We start from the raw sequence: 6,532 nt of genomic DNA on the forward strand, positions 1-6,532 counted from the left end.
ATTTTATTTTATATTCTAAAGCTAATTAAGTTTATTTAAGAGTCTTAATTTCCCTCTTAGATTATCTTTTCTTATTAATTATTTTAAAAGCTTATTAAAGCGCGGCTTTAAAAGTTTTATAGCTTAAGTAAAGGTTATTAATTTATAGCGAGAGTCTAGCGAATAAAGTTATATAATACTCCCTTATAATTAGTTTAAATTATATAGTAGTATAGCCTTTAAGCCTTCCCGCGGTATATTAGACTTTATTAGCTACTAAGGTAAACTAAGTTAAATAATACGTTATAAAAGCGTATAGCTATATAAGAAAGGTTAATAGCTTATATATAATTCTATTAAATATTTCTAGTAGGTTTAGCTTTAAGATTTCTCTTATATCTTTACCTCTTATAATAATAATAGCTAGGTTATTAAGGTCTTAGATATTATTTAGGTATTATATATTTTAAGTGCGCTAAATCTAATCTATTCTTTTAATAAGCTCGCAGAGTCTATCTATATTAATACTTATAGTAATAATTTAGGCTTAGAGTTACTTAATTTCTTTATTATTAGAGCTATTTATTTTATTTATTTCTTTATTAATTAGAGCGATTTATATAGGTATAATAAGTAAGTAATTAATAAGTAAGTAATTAATAAGTAAGACTTATTAATTATTATTAATAGGGTTTACTTAAGTAATTATTATATTTAATATTATCTAAGGTAATATAAGTAATCCTCTGAGTAAGAGCTATTAATATATAATAATATAGTTAGATCTAAGGGATAAATTAATTATATTAGATTTATATTAATAGGGGATTATTAATATTAACTTAAATAAGATATAAATTATATTTAGTAATATACTTAATAATATTAAGTGTAACTAAGTTATATTAATAGCTAAGGTAGTTACTATATAAGAAAATATAATAAGTATATTTTATATACTTTAGCTTCCTTAAGTAAAGTTAATTATAAGTAGGCGCGATATTATTCTAAGATTAACGCGGTCTAGGAATAATATCGGTCCTTAGTATATTAGTCCTATTATAATTAGTAATTTAGGACTTAGGCTTTATGGGGACTACGTGACGTAGCCGCGAGGGTTATAATATTAATCTACCTTTCTTTTTAATTCTCTTATATATAATACTATTTATATAAAGGGTAAAGCATAATAATAATAATATAAATAAGTAATTTATTAATAAGCTAGTAATACTTATCTAACTTAGCCTAGCCTAAGTTATATATTAGCGCTATTATTAAATTATTAATATATACCTCTTTCCTTACTTTAAATTATATTTAAATAAAATCTATAGCTAAGAGGATATTATTAAGTATTATAAATAATAACTCGAGAGCCTTAATTATTATCTTTAGCTTCTCTAAAAAAGACTTGATTTTCTCTACGAAAATTTAATCCTTTAAAGAGAGCTTATCTATAGTATAATTTAGTTTAATTTATTTATTAAAATAACTATTAATTATATCTCTAAGGTTTAAGGCTACTTATAATATATTATACTATAAATTCTATCTTATATTATTATCCTATATAAGCTTATAGTTATAGCTAATAATAAGAAACTTTTAGCTATATTAGATACTTTATGAAATAAAAATAATAAAATTATAAATCTTACTAAGAGGCCTCTTTTTTTATTATACTTTAATATATTTTAATATTATATTATATATATTAAGATTATTAAATTTAAGCTTCTTATTATTAATAATAAAGAGGAAAGCTTTAGCGGTAAGGTTAATAATATAGCCTTAGCAGTAAAGTTAATATACTTTAGGATTATATTAGATATTATATCGGCGTAGGAGGCCTATAATATAAATATTAGGGCATATGAGAAAGAATAAAGTTATATTTACTAAGAGAAAGAGAGCTTATTATTATATTATTATTACTGGTGTTATCTATTATGAAATATCTAAGCTTAGATATAAAGCCTTATTTATTAACTACCTTTAAAATAGCTATAGCGAGATAAGAGCTATTATACTTATTAATAATATCTTTTAACGCTAAAATATAGTAATTTAGCTAGCTATCTTTTATAATATAATATATAATTATACCTAAGATAGCTAAAGAATTAAGAAAAATCTAAAGGTTATAGCTAATATAAATTCTTAACTTTACCGACTATATATACTATTTAACCCTCTCTTTTTAGTCTTTATATTAATATATAATCTATATCTTAATAGTATTATATATATCTAAAAGCTAAGTCTCGATATTATTATTAATATAGGCTAAGAGAGCTTAGAACTCTAGGCATTTTATAAGCCGAAATGGGAGAAAATAAGCTATAATAAACCTTATATATAATACCTTAAGCTAATTAGGTTTAATTAAGTCTCTAGATTAATCGCTAAGTTAATAGTATTTTCGGGGATTTTCTTCTATTATAATATAAGCTTATTCGATAATAGTTTATATAGTTATAACTTTTACTATTTGCGGGGCTCCTTTTAGTAGACTATAACTATTAGGAGGAAGGTCTATAAGATATTTTATAGGAGCTATAATACCCCCTAAAGAGGTATATATTTTATTATAATTTTTATAGCGCTACTTTTCCTTTCTAGTCTACTAATTATAATATCTTATCTTTACCTCTTTATCTAATATATAAGAGAAGACCTATAATATTCTAGGCTTAGTAGAGGATATTATAAAGGCGGTGCGAGGTCGAGATAATAGGCATTTAAATATTTAGCTTATATCTAGATTATCTAATTACTTACCGGAAAACTCCAGAAAGTCCCTAGAAATTAATGACTCCCTTCATTGCGTTAAGGCATGGCTGGTAGATCTATAAAGTTAAGATCAAGAAGTGATAAAAAAAAAGGGGGGGGGGAGCAAAAGCGAAGATAGCCCAACCCAATATGGTTTATCCCCCCTCACGCGTTTCTTTCACGCGTGATCGCATAATAAGTTTAATTATCAACAAAGAAGTGCATAAAAGTAAATAAGAGCTAATAAATTGCATATACATATATATATATTTTATCCGGGGGCCATAAGGCCTATAAAGTCCCCTATTAGGGCATAAGATATACTAAGCTAGAGTCTTTAGTACTAAAATCTATATAAAGCTTATATAAATTATAGAATAGACTACTATCTAATATATTATCGGCTTAAAGGCGCGTCTTATTAAGCCTATTACCTATTAGTAGGATAACTAGGTATAGCTATTATAATAGTAGCTATTATATTAGTTAATCTTTAGTAAGACTAGGAAGAAGATATTAGTATAATTATATAAGGTAACTAAGCTTATAAAAAGAAAAAAAGAAATAAAGAAATAAAAGGGAAAAGAAGATAAAAAGAAAGGAAGAGATATAAATATATCTCTAATCTACCTTATTTATTAATAAGTATAAATCCTTTTAAAGAAAGCACTTAATTTAATTAACTTTATATACTTATTAAAGTTCTTTCTTATTATAAAGTTAATTACTATAATTAGCGAAGGGATAAGCCTTATTTAATACTACTATAGTACTTTCTTATAATAAAAGATATAATTAGGTACTTTATATTATCTATATAAGTAAATTATCTATATATTATTATAATTAAATTATTTATAATATATAATAAAATCCCCATAGAGGGACCTTATTATAAGTAGATAATATAAAGTAACTTAAAAGAGCGAGAATTCTAATAGGTAATATATAATTACCTTAAGATTTAATATCTTATATTACTTAGGGATAGAAATTATTTATTATATTTTAAAAGCTTCTTTTAGTTTTTACCTTATTACTTTTTATAGGTATACTAATATTAGCTAAATACCTTCTAATTCTAATAATAAAGATATTACCTTTATTAATTTATTAGCTTATTTATTGCCGGGAATATCTATATAGCTAGGTATCTAGCGTCTTTATATAGCTCTATATAATATAATTAATACCTAGAACTTAATAAAGATTACTTATAAAGAATTAAAAGGTATACCTTATAGGTATATAGCGGCTACTGGGTTATCTAGATAGACTATAATATCCTATACTATTAATCCTAGGAGGTTTAGAGCGGCCTTAAGGCCCTCTAGTGCTCCTATAGCTTTAATATTAAAGACCTCAGTAGGTCTAAGATAGCCTAAGCTATTATAAATAGAGTAGTCCTTCTAGTAAATAATAAAGCCATAGCTAGCTATTCCCTCTAAGGATAATAAGCTATTTAAGTATATAATCTAGGTAGTTAAGTCTATTATCTTAACCTACTAGAGGAAGGCCTTAGCTAATTCCTCTTTTAGGGCTATCTATAAGGGTATCTCTTATCCCTCGCCGAAGTATATCTATATAAGGGCTAGTCTTAGATAAGGTATAAGGAGCTTATTAGTCCTCTAAAGATAGGTTCTAAAGCTACTCTCTATTAGAGCTTAATACCTCCGCTTAATAAGCTAATAGTATATAGGTTACTTAGGTAGAAGTATATATTTTATAAGGGGGTAAGCCTTATTAAGGGATTTAAGCTAGGTAAAGAAATAATATTAATATACTTTAAGAAGCTAAATAATAAGTAATATCTTACTTTCCTAATAGAGGATAATAATTAAGGTTATCTTCTAGATAAGGAGTATAGCTTATATAGATTAAACTATAGCCTTATTTATTCTTTATAAGAGATATTAGATACTTAATAGCTAATCTTTAGATAATTAGTCTTACTATAATTAAGTTATCCCTAGGTATTATACTTCGGTACTATAGAGTAAGACTAGTTTAATATAAGCCCTAATAGCGCTCTATATAGCGCTAAGAAGTAGGCTATATATTATATTAATAAATCCTTATAGATAATAGGCAATAACCTATAATTTAGCTATTTATTTCTCTATATAGACTTAGAATAATAGGCTACTATCTAGCTAAATGCCTAGCTAATATATTATTACCTCGAGGTACTTCTCGATATCGCTATAGTATATTATTAATGCGGTCTTAAGCTTACTCCGTGAGAAATATATAACTTCGGTCTTCTTAGGGTTAAAAAATACTCTATTTATAGCGCCCTAATAAACTATTTCTTTAATAGAATATAATACTATAGCGGCTATTTCCTTGATTATATCGCCGATATATAGGATAGCTATATTATCTATATAGCCGAACTAGCCTTAGGGGTTACTTAGTTAATAGATAGGCTCTATATATAATAGAAAGAGGATCGGTAATACCGGCGATCCCTAAGGGAGACTATACTAAAGAGAAGAAAGCGGGGTAATTATATCTTAGTACCTAATATAAGTAGATTAATTATCTATAAAAGATCTAGCCTATTAGGCGAGATATTTAGGCTAGCTTTATTCCTAAAGTCATAGAATTAATCTATTATATAAGATAATATTAAATATACCTTAGATATTTATTATAATTAATATAGCTATTATCTTATAAGTAAATACTTCTTTAATATTATAAACTAAGGTAGCTATAAGGTCTATTATAGACCTCTTTAGAAGCGCTCTAGCTTATTACGGGTAAAGGACTCTATAGTAAATATATACCTATGCGAGATAGCGCGTAACTAACCATTCTAGTCCCTTACTAAGATAAAAGAGCAAAGAGATAGGTCGCTAGGCTTATAGGGTTATTAGGTCTCTACGTCTAAGTTTAGCGATTATAATTGCCTTAATTACTCTAAAAGGCTTTAAGTAATAGCCTATAGCTAAGTACCCCTCGAAGAGGCAATAAATATATATTCTAATAATATATTATATTATTATAAAGAGCTTAATTATAATATTATTTACCCTTAGTGATATATTCTTAATATAGAGGGTCGTATCTTATGCTTCTTTTAAGGAGATTTCCTATGGGAATAAGATTATTTTACGAGGGCTAACCTTAATCTAGGGATCTTAGATATTATCCTTAGCTATCCGATACTCTAGAGATACTTACTAGAGCATATTAGCCTTATTAAGCTAGGTTTTATAGATTATACTATCTACTTAGAGTAAAGGCAGTTAGAAGGCTCTTAGTGATCTTAGCTATTAGATAGCCTTAAAAATAAAGCTATTATCTAAGAAGCTATTAATTAGGTTCTACTAATAGAGCCTTTTAGCGTAGCGGATTATATAGTAGAAATCTCACTTAGCTATTTAAACCTCTTAATTAAATCCGAGAGGGTATAGCCTTTTAATCGCCTAATACCTAGTAATAATAAGGGTATACTCTTTAGTTTACTATAGAGTATTATATACTCCCTTCCTTATAGGCTCGCTTACTACCTTTATTACTAGTTATAAGAGGCTTATTAATATAGATATAAGCTTATTTAGTTATAGTGGGCTTAAGGTAGCGATAGGGATTACTATTAATCTTAGCTCTATTATTTTAATAAAGCGCTTAAGCTTATTATCTATTATTACTTAGATTTTACTTAGCTATATTAGGGCTAACTTAATATTTAGGAGTATTAAGCTAAGGGTAAAATAATTAAAGCTAATAGTAAGGTAGTCCTTAATATTAGCTTTAGTAAGAAATATAT

Source organism: Fusarium vanettenii, assembly GCF_000151355.1.
Source record: "Fusarium vanettenii 77-13-4 unplaced genomic scaffold NECHAsca_157_unmapped, whole genome shotgun sequence".
NCBI classification, from domain to species: domain Eukaryota; kingdom Fungi; phylum Ascomycota; class Sordariomycetes; order Hypocreales; family Nectriaceae; genus Fusarium; species Fusarium vanettenii.